This window comes from Danio rerio, chromosome 4, assembly GCF_049306965.1.
Source record: "Danio rerio strain Tuebingen ecotype United States chromosome 4, GRCz12tu, whole genome shotgun sequence".
Classification (NCBI taxonomy): Eukaryota; Metazoa; Chordata; class Actinopteri; order Cypriniformes; family Danionidae; genus Danio; species Danio rerio.
The window spans coordinates 63,691,380-63,708,682 of record NC_133179.1 but is presented as its reverse complement, the minus strand read 5'-3'; the positions used below and the strand labels follow the sequence as shown (position 1 = coordinate 63,708,682).

The following is a 17,303-nucleotide window of genomic DNA, read 5'->3' as shown; positions in this document are numbered from 1 at the left end:
TAAAAGTAGAGAATGTAATTGTAAGTAGAGAATGCATTGCTGGGTTTATTCATTTACTAAGTAAAAATGTATTACATAATTTTTGCTTAGTAATGGATTATACCCAAAACTGCCATGTTAGCTTAAAATGTATATTTATGAAATAAATAATATTTTTTCATAAAGGATTGATGAACCCTTAACTTTTTGGCACTGCTTTCAGGACTTCTATTCTCCATTTTTGTTAAATGTTACCTAGATTTTTCTCAAAATTAACAGAACACAAACATTGAGAGTGCAGTTCGAGTGTTCATGGACTGCATAAGAAACGAAAGGGATAAAACTCCACAACACACCTCTGCTCAGCCTTCTGCGACTGGTTCTACATATAGTCGACCTGTCAGACCAGCCTCAGTGCAGCAGGAGATGCAAAAGTAAGTGGTTGCTACAGCAGGACTGCTTCATTTTGGCAAAAATAAAAGTAAAGTACAGAGGGTCACATTTTTTAATACAATTTCTCACTTCATTTATACACAAAGATTGGATCATAAAAAACAACAATTGTTACTTTGTTTAATTTATTTGCCTTTATTTAAAATATTAAAACTTGCTTAATGTTTTTTTTTTCATATTCAAAGTAACTGTTACATTCATAATATTACAGTTTGCCATAACAGGTGATTTATAACTATTAAAAAGAGACACTCCTCGCTGCAGCCCGCAGCATGATGACATACTGGACCAGGTCAACTACGTAATGGAAGATCACCTAAACCTCCCCATTCCCTAAACCCAATCATCACAGTAGCATGCACGTTAATTTAGTGGGTGGTAGAAGGTGCACTACATGGTGGACCTGGTCCAGTACGTCATTGTGGTTACAGACAGCAGCAAGGACATCTGGATTAAAAAAGGGTCCTTTGATACTTAGAGGTTCATTTATTAATAACTGTCTATGCTTTATTCCAGATGCTTCCCATCACTTTATTCGGAGGCAAAAGAAAAAGGAAGTCTGGAGATGTTCCACGTATATCTGTGGTTAAGTTAGTGGAAGTTCAGTTCTGCCTGCAAGCTAAAAATACTGAAAAAAAACCCTAAAGATGAGGCAGTACTCTTGCAAGCAGGACTTGGAAGGAGGACCATAAATCTCTCCAATAATGCAGATCATGCAGACAGGGGCGTAGATTTAGGGTGGACGGTGGGGACGTGTCCCCACCAATATCCACAAACTACTGAAATGTCCCCACCAATAATTTAATTCACTTAAAAACATTGCGCTGTCAGTATAAACCTAGACATGCTGAAAGGGTTAAATCACGTTCTCTCCTCGAGTCGCACCGCCCCCAAACACATATGAACATTGTTTTTTATTGGCCTGCTGTCATGTGAGTGGCTGCTTTCAGATCATAGTTTCAGATATGGGGAATTACTAAGGCTAATTGACCAAAATATGGGTGAATCAAATAAATATCCATATTATGCATTGTTGAAAAACAGAAGAAACATACATGGGAAATGCTACTACACTCACTCGTAAATTGCTCTTTTGCAGTGCCAATAGTGGACCTAAATATTAAATGCCTGGAGGGGACCTTTAGTGTTTTACTGTGGAGGGAGGCAGCTTTGACAGAGCTTTTTGTGGGTGATGAGGTCCTCATCTACGTCCCTGCGTCCAGGAAACAGGAATTGGAAAGTTCCATTCTTCAAATTACACAACTGTGGAGGTACATGTAAAACATTTCTATATTACAACAAACTGAGACAGTGTTGGTACATTGAAACTATATATATATATATATATATATATATATATATATATATATATATATATATATATATATATATATACTATATATACTATAACTATATATATATATATATATATATATATTTTTTTTTTACATACCTAGATTGCAGAGGGCCAGATGCAAGAAACGGTCGTTGAAGTGATCGGGGTGTCCAATGTCAATCACACTTGCCACTTCCTGGGAAGTGACAGTGAAGTATACGTGGTTCCTCAGATCGTTTTTTCAGGAAACCCTGATGACCTTATTGCCAGGCTCCCGCTGCATTTGGCTTTAAAGCATGTCAACAGGCGTGTTTTTGAAATTAGTGAAGTTTCTGAGTAATTTTATTTAACTTTACAATGTTTGTTTTTTTGTTTTGTTTTTTAATAATCACTAATCAATCTTTTCTACTTCTGTTCTGTTCTACTTCTGTTCAGTTCCTCTTTTATTAATTGTACAGTTTAGTAAGTTTACAAGTTCACAAGTTAACAAGTAAAATATGAAATGTGTTTTACAAAAAGTGTTGTCTTTCATTACCCACAATTGCCCAATTTCAAATTTAACGTCTTAAGTTAAGCTAAAAACATACAAATTTATGCTAGAATAATGTTAACACTACGCTAATAAATGGTTAAATATAAAATTGATGTTATCAAATTAGTATCGATTTTGAGACATTCTGGTATCCAAATCCAAAATTATGGTATTGAGCGATCCCAATCTTCACACTTGGTTTCATACGTATTAGGGATGTCATCTTAGTAAAATCATTTTAAAGACAGGAACTTATTAAAACTATTTGCCATTTTTTGTGAGAAAAGCTATTCCACTATTTTTTACAAACAGAAACTCACATGTCTTTAAAGAACCTGTCAAAAAAACAAAACATCAACACTTGAACACGTCTCCCCAGGAAATGCAGAGTACCTCATTGCAAGGCTCCCATTGCACCTAATTATCAAACACCTTAATTATAGCATTATAGAAATTAAAGCAGGTTCATAGGTGTTATTTTCTTTTACTTGTTTTGATATTAAGTTTACTTAATTATATAAAAAATAAATATATATTTTTTGTCTCTTTTGAGGTTTAATTTAAGCCTTTGTTATCTGTTATTATTTCATTTCATTGTATCCCCTGTACATGGTATAAAAAAACAGATTTATTTAATTCAAAATTTTAAAAAAGTGTTGTGTACTCCATCACTATTGCCAAGTCTTAAAAGCATGTATTTGAAATCAGCAATTATACTACTACTAAAAACAGCAGCAACAAGATTAATAATAGTTTTGTAAAGTTTTGCATTTAATAAAAAGGTATAATAATTTGCCTTCCATTAAAAAAGCATTACTGCAAGAAACTTCTGATTTTAGCATAGAACATGTAATTTTAATAAACATGAATCAACAAATGGTCTGCTGATAAAAAAAATAAATAAATACTGTGAAAAATTATCTTTGCTACTGTTGAATATAAGTGTAGACTTTTTACATTTAGCAATCTTGGACAACACATTTTCATTTTCAACTAATGATTCAATAACTCAAACTTTGTTTTAATACTAGTTGTCTAACTTTTGAAGAACTATTCAGTAAACCTTTTGATGGCTGTTGCTATCTTTTGGTTTAACAATGTAACTGTTACAACTGCTTTGTATAACAAACATCTGTGTTTATATCCGAACTATACACTGTTACCGCAGCTGAAAAATACACTGTTAGACCTTACCGGGCTTTTTTACAGTAGAATACTGGCGACACTGTTGCCAGCTACTCACTGTAAAAGTTTGGTTATAGTAAGTAGCTGGCAACATCGTTGCCAGTTATTTACTGTGACCAAACCATTACAGAGAGTAGCTGGCAACAGTGTCGAAAGTTAATTACTGTAATAGAGCAGTAGTGGTAACTAACTGGAAACTGTGTACAGTTAATTACTGTACTGTAGTGTTACAGCTCACAGCATTATACTGCATACACATTAATAGTATGTCATATATAGTTATTGTAGTGTTACTAAAATTAATCAGTATTCTTAACTGTTATTAAAAATAGAAGGCATAAAACATTTCAGACAAATGTATTTTATTGTTTTAGCAGCAAACAAATATACAACATAAAATGTCAAACAAAATTAAGAAATCAGCAGATATGAATATTGTCTTACATATTACTGAGAGCCACAAGTCTGCACAGTAAGGCTGCAGTCACACTAATGTTTGAGCATGCAAAATTCTGTCATTCGGCACTGCGAAAAGGAGTGGGATTAAACAAAGTGATTAGAGCTTGAAAAAGCGAGCGACTGGTCCATAGTTTAAATTTTTGTTCAGAGAGGTCATGTTTTGATTTTTGATTGGTCTCAAGCAGTCACATGATGTGATTTCACAGGTCAGAGTTCCCCAAGCTTGAACTTTCCAATGCTGCAAACTGTGAAATTTGTCGCATGAGCTTGCATTCAACGTCTGCAGCATTCACATGCGTATGAATAGAAGTCTATAGGGAGAATAGGGCAGTGTGACTGGGACTTTAAGCTGTAACTCAAATTAAACACACCTGATCAAACTAATTAAGGCTTGTTAGAAATCTAGAGGTAAAGTTGAAGCAGGGGTGGAAACCAAACTGCAGTCCTTCAGGAATTTGGAGTTTGACCCCCAAGGTATATTCAGTAGCATACTTTTATAGCAACTGCCAACATTTATCACAATCACATATGCAATAAAAAAGCGTGTTTGTCAAACACTGGCACATACTGTGTCAATTCTCAAAAAAAAGTTTAAAATAATTATATTAAAAAATTTTTTTAAAAAGTCGGCAACACCGAAAAACCAAAGGATTCAATCTTTTATTGCTATAATTATTATTTACTTTAAAAATCTCATGACAACAAACTTGTCTATTGTCTCTAATATAAATTCATAGGTGGAAACACTGCTCTGAAAAATACTTAGCAACAAACTAACAATCTGGGACCTGACAGTGGAGCTTTTGTGTGTGGATGGCTATGTGTATCATGTTTTTGTGATTCCCTGTGATGATTTCTGTGCACATGTTACCTTACTGAGATGATGGAATTAATTTTGGCTTAGTTGCCAGAAAAATACATGAAACTGTTAGCATCTGTACATTATGGCAATAAGCAATATCAATAAATAAATATACTTAAACAAAAGTAATGTAAGAAGTTATATGAGGAGAGGCTAACTAGCTAACAATGTAGCTTTCAAGTACACAGTTTAAGAGAACAACAATATAAGTTAAAACACAGCCTTATTATAGAAACCCTCAAAAACATTTGAACACATTTTACTTACTCATTGTAGATTTTTATTTAAAGCCTAAAACATATCAGACTCTACATCTGAATTGATGGACAGAGAATAGAGCACACTCAGCAGTAAACAAATCAAACACCTGACTCCCTTAAAGGGCCAGCATTTTCTGAAAACTTGTTCTAACACCTTTGTGTTTAGAATAAGACAGACAGCCTGTGTGAGTGTGTTAATGCCTAAATCATTGTTTTCTGCCTTTAAAATGCACATATCTATAAATAGAAACATAAAGCATCAGAGTAGATGGGACAGTGATGGGTAATTTGTCATTTATAGTCAGTTACTATCTGTAATGGGTACAAAAACTAAATTACTGTAATTTATTCTTTGCACTACACAATTTCATACAAAGTCTACTCCTTTTACAGTAAAATACTGTTTCCTTCAATCACAGCAAGACACTGGCTGTTTTACAGTTATTTACTGCATAATCTACAGGGTAACAGTGCAGTTATAAAACTAAATCTAAAGGTAGTGTGTTGAAGCAGGGCTGGAACTAAATTCTTCTGGGCTGCGGCCCTCCAGGAGTTTACAGCCCTGGTACATAGCATATTTTCAAAGCAACTGCCTACATTTATCACAATCATGCACATATCATTGAATAAAAACAATAAAAATATACAAACTTCATCCAAAGCAAAAAAAATAAATAAATAAATAAATAATCTGATTCTCATGTCATTCTAAACCTGTAGTAATAATAAAAAAACACAACAAATAACCTGATTTAAAAGTTTATTTAGGAAAGCCTTTATACTATATTGTTAATGCCAGTTTTACTTACTTCATTTGAAGTTTTCCAGACAAATTCATTGAGTCTCTGCAAAAATGTATGTACGTGCTGTTTAAGATATTTTTTAAATAACACATTTTTACTAGTTATTTAGCAAAATACTAATATTCAGCTTAAAGTGCAATTTAAAAGCTTAACTATAGGCTAAACTAGGCAAATTAGATTAATTATAGGAAAAGTAAACAAAGGTATAAGAATTATTGTGACAATTTCTTTGCTCTGTGTGAATATTTTTGTCTTTAAATGCATCTCGTCCATATCTTATACTTACCTTTAAATAAGCTCTGTGGCATTGGTTGACTCCTGATACTCAATGTTAAAAACATAAAAGGAACCAAAGAAAACACAGAAATGGCTGCAGAGAAATTCAGCTAATCATCAATGCAATGTCTCCCTCTCCCCTCAATACTGACCATTCACATGCCAAAACTGAACAGTAAATATATATTATATATATAATATAAATAGCAACATAAAGCAACTGAGTAGATGGGGCAGTAATGATTGAACAGTGATTTATCATTTATTATCACAGTAAATATCTGTAATGGGTACATACAGTAAATGACTGTAATTTATTCTTTGCACTACAGAATTTCATACAAATCCTGCTCCATTTACAGTAAAATACTGTTTCTTTTCATTACAGCTAAACACTGGCTATTTACAGTTATTTACTGCATAATCTACAGTAAAGGTTAACAGTGCAGTGTTTTTTTTTTTTTTTGGCAAAACAACCAACATAGACTAATTCTTTCTGAAATTGCAATAATTCTCATAACAGTTAAAATTGATCTGCTTTTGGCAATTCAAGTATATAACAACTTTTTTCAAAGCTTTCCCCTCATAATTGTCATTGATTTGTAAGGTTATTAGTCTTGCTTTATTATTATTTGGCCTTGTTACGATAGCCTGCCATCAATATCACCCTATTTTTTGTTTGGACAAATTATAAACAATTAAATGAGACAAAACTGTAAAACCAGCATGAACTAAAGTGTAAATTAAACGAATACAAAATAACTCCAACAAGCAGTCTTTTTGTCATTACAAATGTAGAGAGATATGAAATTAATCCAACTGTTATAATTATCACTTTAAAATGTCAAGACACCAGTGGCAGGCACCACCAGGCATAGCAGCAGTAAAATAAGACATGGTGGCTTTAAGGAGTAGTCAGATTAGCAATGATATATGATGATTTGTTTGCTACTTTAAAGGATTATAATGATTCACAACAATGCTGGTTCGGTACAGTCAAGGATTATAATGATTCACAACAATGCTGGTTCGGTACAGTCAGGGAAAAAACTATGAATAAAATAGATCCATTTATTCATTTAAGCAAGAATTTATTGATTTTATTTATCTTTAAAACTAACCTCTGCATGCAAGGGCGTAGGTTTGCGCTTGACATACATAAGTATATTTACATATTAGAAGAGTTTAGATGCAAAAACCTCTGAATGCCATTTAATATTTTCTTCTAAAATTAGCATTTTTCTCCAACTCCTGTGTGTGGACTCAGTGATTTACCTTATATAGTGACAAATACGTTCTTTTCATTGCCTTTAAAGTGAAATAACTGAACATAAATATACAAGGCTGAGAAAAATGCTCATTTTACATGGCATTTAGAGGTTTTGGCATCTGAACTCTTCATTTCTTTATTCTAAAAATTTAAAAGTATTTTTATTATATATAAAACTTTAACAAAACTTACAGTTGAAACGTGTAAATAAAGCAATTTGACAAAATGGTAGGAAATTGTTTTGGTACATCAAAAAGTGTAGTTATAATAACTATCCAACAAGATTACCCAGCAAAAATTAGCTCCTTATATGTCACTAAAATGTATTATTTATACCTCAGGTGAATAACTGCAAAAAGGTTGTTTTTCATGAAAACAAATAACCCCTCCTTTCAATAAGCTGGCTACAGGCCTGAAAGTGTCAAGTTAAAATGTTTATTAACTGATAAAGAGAGAGTTTAATAAAGACTTTCGTTGATTTTTAGTACAAATTAAACATGTCTCACAGTATTATTAAAAGATGGAGCGCAGGCTGTAGTTTTTCTGACAAATTGTTTCACCTAAACTTGGAGATGTTAAGAGACTAAGAGAACTGGCAGGTTTATATACGTTTACACGTAGGTGTTTATTCTGCAGTTAGTTTTCAGGGAATATTGTTTACAGACTAAGTTATATCAGTCTGTTTTAACATTTGACTGACCGTAAAAGTGGTGAAAACACCAGTAATGGCAGGATTAACATGATGGACTCATTCAGTAGCAAACTTGAGTTTATGTGACTTACACTTTTCGTTGAAAAAAGCTCTTTATGTCCACCTTTTTTTGCTACCTCCATCCTCACTTGTGTGTGTCTGTCATACACCTCCTCACACATATCGGGAAATCCCCCCCGGGCAGTTGTTTTGGCGCTGTTTGTATCTGAAACTATGATCTGAAAGCAGCCACTCACATGACAGCAGGGAAAGGCACAGCCAATCACAATGTTCATATGTGTTTGGGGGCGGTGCGACTCGAGGAGAGAACGTGATTTAACCCTTTCGGCATGTCTAGGTTTATACTGACAGCGCGATGTTTTTAAGTGAATTAAATTATTGGTGGGGACATTTCAGTAGTTCGTGGATATTGGTGGGGACACGTCCCCACCGTCCACCCTAAATCTACACCCCTGTCTGCATGATCTGCATTATTGGAGAGATTTATGGTCCTCCTTCCAAGTCCTGCTTGCAAGAGTACTGCCTCATCTTTAGGGGTTTTGTCAGTATTTTTAGCTTGCAGGCAGAACTGAACTTCCATTAACTTAACCACAGATATACGTGGAACATCTCCAGACTTCCTTTTTCTTTTGCCTCCGAATAAAGTGATGGGAAGCATCTGGAATAAAGCATAGACAGTTATTAATAAATGAACCTCTAAGTATCAAAGGACCCTTTTTTAATCCAGATGTCCTTGCTGCTGTCTGTAACCACAATGACGTACTGGACCAGGTCCACTATGTAGTGCACCTTCTACCACCCACTAAATTAACGTGCATGCTACTGTGATGATTGGGTTTAGGGAATGGGGAGGTTTAGGTGATCGTCCATTACGTAGTTGACCTGGTCCAGTATGTCATTATGCTGCGGGCTGCAGCGAGGAGTGTCTCTTTTTAATAGTTATAAATCACCTGTTATGGCAAACTGTAATATTATTAATGTAACAGTTACTATGAATATATAAAAAAAAAACATTAAGCAAGTTTTAATATTTTAAATAAAGGCAAATAATTTAAACAAAGTAACAATTGTTGTTTTTTATGATCCAATCTTTGTGTATTAATGAAGTGAGAAATTGTATTAAAAAATGTGACCCTCTGTACTTTACTTTTATTTTTGCCAAAAATGAAGCAGTCCTGCTGTAGCAACCACTTACTTTTGCATCTCCTGCTGCACTGAGGCTGGTCTGACAGGTCGACTATATGTAGAACCAGTCGCAGAAGGCAGAGCAGAGGTGTGTTGTGGAGTTTTATCCCTTTCGTTTCTTATGCAGTCAATGAGCACTCGAACTGCACTCTCAATGTTTGTGTTCTGTTAATTTTGAGAAACAAAATAATTTTGAGAACAGGTAACATTTAACAAAAATGGAGAATAGAAGTCCTGAAAGCAGTGCCAAAAAGTTAAGGGTTCATCAATCCTTTATGAAAAAATATTATTTATTTCATAAATATACATTTTAAGCTAACATGACAGTTTTGGGTATAATCCATTACTAAGCAAAAATTATGTAATACATTTTTACTTAGTAAATGATTAAACCCAGCAATGCATTCTCTACTTACAATTACATTCTCTACTTTTACTTAAAGATTAAAACCTTCCTGTATTTTTATATTATACAATAAATATAATACACATTTTATTGTACTGCACTTTTTTTTGCTGAATTCTTGAACATTAACAATTTGAAAAACAACTAAAAAAAACCATTATGGATATTGTGTATGAAAATAAAGCAATAGGGGATATTTAAGGTCTGATTTTAAAACACGGTTTTCAAACTGTATTAAGGCCCAATTCTACCTCTTAGTCCTTCCTCTTTCCCCTACCATTCCTTTTTTTCACGTGAAGAGGTAGAGATGTCCCAATTCTCTTTAGCTTGAAGACGTAGGGCTAAGGGAAAAGACTATAGCACTCGAAACAAATATTTTTGTATTGGGGAAAGAAAGTTTTCCAGAATACACAGCCACAACAGCAGTACAGCTGCACCCGAAAGTCAAGAGATGCACAAATTAGTATTTTTTGTCATTATTAAGAATTTTATACAACAAACAAGCATTTGTTTTATTACATTCATAATGGTGTTCATGTTTTACCGTCATGCTTTAAAAAAAAAAAAAGCAAAATTTTGCCATCTATAATCCATAATAACGCCTGTATAGCATTCCCACAACATTCTGACACTTAATGACACTGGAATACCCTGTCAGAAAAGTGTAGTGGCTGAGAATGAGTTTTTTTACAGTATCTGCTATAATGTTGTTGTTTTCGTGTGTTTTAGTTAATTTTTTTAATCGATTGACAGCACTAATTTATATATATATATATATATATATATATATATATATATATATATATATATATATATATACAACAGTTCTGTCTGGTTCTCAAATCTGATTGGCTGATAGTCGTGCAATATTCTGCAATATCAGAACTCCTACAGCCTCTTTACCCTTTGTATATTACTCCGCCCACATACAGCCAGCAAAAAGCAGACACTACAGATCTAAAGTTTAAAAGGTGCTTGCTCAGCTTTTTAACTGACAGCTTATGATTTGAATCCAATGTGGAAGAAAGTAGTTCCACATACAAAAGGGTTTTTTGTTTATACACAATTATGCCGTCAAAGTGTTGTATAAACGCAATATCACACTCGTAGCACTGCTACTCGTGTGATATTGCGTTATATATATATATATATATATATATATATATATATATATATATATATATATATATATATTTTTTTTTTTTTTTTTTTTTGCATCTGGCCCTTAGCCCAAAACGTTTGAACACCCCTGGTCTAGGGTTATGATTCTTGCTTTAGTTGCGTGAGGTCCTGGGTTCAAATCCCGGACAAGCCCCTGCAGTTCCCTGTTGTTTAGAGGGACATCTTAGTGTTCACAGAGGCCTGTTGCAATGCCAGTTTGCAAGCATTAGATGTCATCTAATGAAGGTCATGATTCCATAGTGTAATGGTTTGCACTCTGGACTTTGAATCCAGTGATTCAAGCTCAAATCTTGGTGGAACTGTTTTCCTTCTTTCTTTGCAGCTTCAAATCAATGAAATGAATGAGACCTATTTCAATCTTCTTTTGAAGAATTCCAGTTTGTCAGCAGATAGTGTCGTGACATAAACATTCCTTGCATAGTAGCTTGCTGGTCTAGGAGCATGATACTCGTTCATGCCGTGAGAAATCCCAGGTTCAAATTTTGGTTGAGCCCCTACACTTGTCTGCTGTTTTGTAAGGGCGTTGTGGCTTACACAGAGGCCTTTTTTCTGAGAATGCTGGTTTGTCAGCAGATAGTGTTGCCAAGTAAAGTCTGGGTGCAAGAGGTCCTGGGATCAAATACCCATATAAGTCTTGCAGAAGTCCCGGGTCCAAATGAAGCACAATCCCTGCTTGAGCTTTTTAAGGTATGTTCTGGCTCAATTGTTAAATAAGGATTTATGACCGTCTGCTGCTTCCGATGCCATCTAAAATATTCAGGCTTTTGTGGCTTGTTGATCTAGGGGTATGATTCTCGCTTTGGATGCGAGAGGTCCTGGGTTCAAATCTGGGACGAGCACTTGCAGTTCTTTGTTGTTTTGAGATGCCATCATGGTTTTTCCAGGAGCCTGTTTCAATGCCAGTTTGCAAGCATAAGATATCCTTTAATGAAGGTATTGGTGCCATGGTATAATGGTTAGCACTCTGGATTTAGAATGCAGTGATCCGAGCTCAAATCTTGGTGGAACTGTTTTCCTTCTTTCTTTGCAAATTCAAATCTGTGAAATGAATGAGACCTATTTTAATCACACCAATTAGTGAGTGGTTCGGATACTATGTGCTGAGATAGCTATTTGATGCTATCACGATCCTCTTACACCAATTACTTACATAATGTTATGTGTGTTTTTGCCATGCAGCTTAAATCTGTGTAATGGATAAGATCAATTTACCTCACTGAAGCAACTGGATTAAAAAAAAACAAAAATTTATAAGCAAACAAGTGACTCAACTTGTCGGTCTAGGGCTGCGACTCTTTTTTTGGGCAGGAGAAGTCCCGGGTCCACATGAGGCACAAGCCCTGCTTCAACACTTGAGCTTCTTAAGGTATATTCTGACTTGATAGTTAGATAATGATTTCTGACCATCTGATGCTTCTGATGCCATGTGAAATGTTCACACTTTAGTGGCTCGTTGGTCAAGGGCTATGATTCTTGCTTTGGGTGCGAGAGGTCCTGGGTGCAAATGAAGCAAAAGCCCTGTGTAACACTGCCCTTGTATGGCTCCTATTATATATGTTGACTAGTGTATTTTTATAATGGAGACCAACGCTAACTATTAGAATTCTTTTTGGACCAGAATTTAAAGGTAAGATTCGACTCACTGGAGCAAAAGAACAATACTTATAGTGATAATAGTGTAATCTAATTTTAAGATTGATAAATGAATCATATAAATTCACAACAAATAAACTGATGCAAAATATGTTGTATTGTTTTGCTTAATGCACTTTTGAGATTTAAAAGAAAGAAAACAAATAAAACCAATATAAAACAGTATAATACAACAGAGAATGTGAATAGTAAATTCAACAACAACAAACTGCTATAAACAGAAATGCAAAGTTCCAAACAATCCCTAAATTGTAATTTCAGATTGCAAAAACAAAGTCTTTGTTAAAAGTAAAGATGAACTTTTAATATAAAGTCTCTGTTTGAAGCCAAAGTGTCCAGTTGTGTCCCATAAAAAATATCCTTGTAGAAAACACGAGGAGAGGGAAAAAAAAAACAACTCTCTTAACAAATTAGTTTGGTCCTACCAGATCGGCAGATTTCATTCTCTTTTACCCAGTTCAGGCACGTATCAGTGGGATGGCTCGCCAGTCCAGACCAGAATATGAATATTCAGCCAGGACGATCTCAGGATGACCGTTCTCAACCAAGAACAACACCGGCAGTAGTGAGGAGGACAAAAAAACACACACAAAAAAAAAACCTGGCCAAAGACAGTAATTAGTGAAGGATAAAGTTGAATCAAGTCTATTTTGTCAGTTTTCTATTGATGTACTATCTCTCAACTGGTTGTTAGATCACTAGCTCTGGTCTGCTCGTTAGCTCTCCAGCTCTCGTGTGCTCGTTAGCTCTCCAGCTCTCACTGCTTGTTAACTCAATATCTCTCTAGTTCTCGGTTGTTTGTTAGCACTATATCTCTAGTTCTCGGTTGCTTGTCAACTCGCTACCTCTCTAGCTCTCGTTTGCTTGTTGGCACTATCTGCTTGTGCTTTTCGTCCGCATATGCGGGGGCGGAGCTAACTGCTCACTTCTCCAATCAAGATCAGGTACGAAAAAATTTGTTACTACCTTTAATTACATAGCAATCTTTCTGCTTTTTATTCACTTATTATTAAAGTATTAATAATAAAATAATATAAATAAATAATAAAAATAATACTTTCTTAACTGATTATTAGTGACCTAGATTTAGGATCTGGGTTACACCTGCTTCAATGCTTGAGCTTTTGAAGGTATGTTTCTGACTCAATTGTTAAATAAGGATTCATGACCATCTGCTGCTTCTGATCCCTTGTGAAATATTCAATCTTTTGTGGCTTGTTGGTCTAGGGGTATGATTCTCGCTTTAGGTGTCAGATGTCTCGCGTTCAAATCCCAGACGAGCCCTTCCAGTTCTCCTTTGTTTTAAGGGACATCATGATGTTCACAGAAGCCTGTTTTAATGCCAGTTTGCAAGCATTAGCAATGTTATGTGTGTTTTTGCCATGCAGCTTAAATCTGTGTAATGGATAAGATCAATTTACCTCACTGAAGCTACTGGATAAAAAAAAAACAACATTTTATAAGCAAACAAGGGACTCAACTTGTCGGTCTGGGGCTGCGACTCTTTTTATGGGCAGAAGAAGTCCAGGATCCAAATGAGGCACAGGCTCTGCTTCAACGCTTGAGCTTCTAAAGGTGTGTTCTGAGACAACTGTTAGATAATGATTTCTGACCATCTGATGCTTCTGATGCTATGTGAAATGTTCCCACTTTAGTTCCCCACTTTAGTTCAAATCCCGGACGAGCCCTTGCAGAAGTCCCGGGTCCAAATAAAGCACAAGCCCTGCTCCAACGCTTGAGCTTTTGAAGGTATGTTCTGACTCAATTGTTAAACATTCGTACGCATCACATCAGCTGTTAGCGGGAGTGATCATTCTCTCATTCGGTATTCACCTGCTTTCTATTGCTAGTGTGAACGCAATTATTTTTTTTGTTAGTCGTGCTGTTTCTTGATTCTAAAATTGCATTTGCACGCAGATTGGGTCATCCTTATAGTCAAATCCTGCTTTAAGAAAACCACAATTTAAAAATTATTTTCAACTAGCCAAAGTCGCTAGTGGAGGTATCTGTCTAACCTGCCAAAGCTGAAATTTACCAGCATTTGGCAGGTTGGCGGATGTTAATGTTAAGCCCTGATAGTAACCGTCTTTTCATGAGCTGCAATATTATTTTAATCTGAATGCAAGCTCTTTTCCGACAGAGTATGGGCTGCAGTTGCATGACTGACAACATCATAACTATTAAATGAAGTATTAAACAAAACATATCGTGCTAAAAATGTGTGGCAAACACGGTTACTTGCAAACTCCGTAACTTACCTCAGGCTTTACAGTGAATGATTTAGTCATTTTCATAGCAGACTTTTAACCCACCAGAAGTCTTTTATCCACTCTTCAAAAAATGTAAATGGTGAATTAACATTCACCACATGATCACTGATCAGATGTGCCACTATTTCTAACATTAGGTGGTGGAAAACTAAATCTGTCAGTGTTATTTTCATTCTCTCTGATCCAGACCTTAACATTTTTGTGGCAGTATCTCTCTGTCATCTGAACTGATTGACAGCTTATACTGACCAATGCGTTCGCGTTCATTGCAAGAGCAGTGGGCCAATCAGAAGAGCGGTGGGGCGGGCATTGTGGGTTTTGTTTACTGCAGCAAGTTGACATGACAACTGTTACTGAGCGCTGCGTTTGGCGTTTTTAAGTGCAAAAATGCATTCTGCGTGAAGCTCGCATAGATAAAAATTCAGGTGCATATGCGACCACAACAATTGTAATTTCAAGAAGGTTCAAGCACTTTGTTCAAACTTCAAGCACTTTTCTAACCTTAAAAACACTATATTAAAAATCAAGCATTTTCCAGGATTTCCAGCACCCGTACGAACCCTGAATGGTGGAGGGCCTAATCACAGATATTGATGAGACGGCCTACAGAGAGGACGTGTAAACGCTGAAGCAGTGGTTTCAGGAAAACCACCTGATGTTGAGCATCAGCAAAACCAAGTAACTGGTGGTGGAATTCAGGAGAGAGACGAGAGAACATAACCCATCACCATCAACGGGACATCAATGGAGAGAGTCAGAACTTTCAAGTTTCTTGGTATACACATCGCTGAGGATTTGACATGGACTGCTCACACAGACGCAGTGCTGAGGAAGGCACAACAATGCCTCTTCTTCCTCAGGTGTCTCAAGAGGTTTGGAATAAGCCCTCACATCCTCCGCTTATTCTACACCTGCATTGTGGAGAGCATCCTGTCTGGCTGTATCACCACCTGGTATGGAAATAGCACCAGCAGCAATCACAAAGGCCTGCATAGGATTGTGCAAACTGCTGGACGCATAGTAGGAGGTGAGCTGCCCTCCCTTCAGGACATCTACACCAGGCGGTGCATGAGGAAAGCCAAGAGAATTATCAGCGACTCCAGCCACCCAAGCCATAGACTTTTCTTTCCGCTACCCTCCTGCAGACGGTTCCGCAGCATCCAGTCACGCACTAGCTGGCTGAAGGAGAGTTTCTTCCCTCAGACTATCAGGCCTATGAACACTTAACACACCCCACGCAGACTCTTCCATACCCCTCACTGCACACCATCAATATGTAGCATGCACTGCACTTTAAAAAATCTACACTTGAAACAATACTGCCTACAACTATGTGGACACCTATTCATTGTATATATCGCTGTCAATTTTACATTGTTGTTGTGTCATTTTATTTGCACTGTCTGTATTTTGCACTGTGGTTGTATTTGCACTATTTGTATTTTGTACTGTCTAGAGCCAGCACCTAAGCTTTTCACTCATCATAGCACACGTGTTGCTGCTGATGTGACAATAAAAGTGATTAGATTGAATTTAAACAAGCTTATAAACTGCAAAGTTTTATCATCACCCCCGCCCAAGTGTCTTTTTTGTCAGTTATACAATATTTACTGTTGATCAAGTGTTGCATTGTTGCGTCCCCATAGTTCCTCAAACGTTCAAAGACGTTATTAGCTTTATCAAGCATAATGAAGGAAAAACTGCCAGCTGTGTAAACAGGCTGTGATCGCCACTGAAGAACACCTACAAAAAAAAACATTTTAAATAAGCAGTGCACTTTAAAGATGGCGATTTTGGTGAGTATCTCCTGGCTTTACAACTTATTTAATTAATTCCACCATTAGTTGTATTACAAATTATTGACCTTTTGTTTTTCCAAACAGTTCTTTTCACAGTTGTAACCTATTAAAATTATGACTTGAACCTATTTTGCAGGTTGCACAGTTATATATATATATATATATATATATATATATATATATATATATATATATATATATATATATATATATTTGACATTTTGTTTTGATGCAGTATTTAACATTAATTGTCACTGAAATGGCATTTATATTTGGATTTGACAGGCGGGTATCCAATGTTTACTAAACCTGCTTACAAAAAAAAGTATGTCACAAATTAATCAGACTTAGAAATTCTAAAACTCCCTTTGCAATTGTTTTTAAGTAATACCAGAGGAATCCAGTGAAATTGCCGAACAAGCTCCCGGTGAGGTTTAGAGATTTCTCTGTTCCAACTGTTCGTCCTAGTTTACCACTGCAGGGAGTCTTCAAAGGCATCAGAAACAATTTCGGTAACACTTTATAATAACTACACACTATAAATAATTATTAAGCATTAGCAAATAGTGAACTCATTATCTGTTAAGCATTAATTCTACATTAATAGGCGTTAGTAAGCAGTTTATAACTGCAGCTACAAATGCTCTATTCTCTATTAATGGTCGTGTTTTCATACTTTCA

At 35.5% G+C, this 17,303-nt stretch overlaps 1 long non-coding RNA gene across 1 annotated transcript in view; it reads right to left on the bottom strand.

Annotated features, from left to right (window-relative positions):
• Nucleotides 1-17,303, bottom strand: part of LOC141381959 (uncharacterized) — a 239,902-nt gene that overhangs the window by 48,723 nt on the left and 173,876 nt on the right. The window contains exon 3 of the long non-coding RNA XR_012402870.1: nucleotides 10,966-12,394. This is a non-coding gene — a long non-coding RNA (uncharacterized lncRNA). The remainder of the gene's footprint in view (nucleotides 1-10,965; nucleotides 12,395-17,303) is intronic.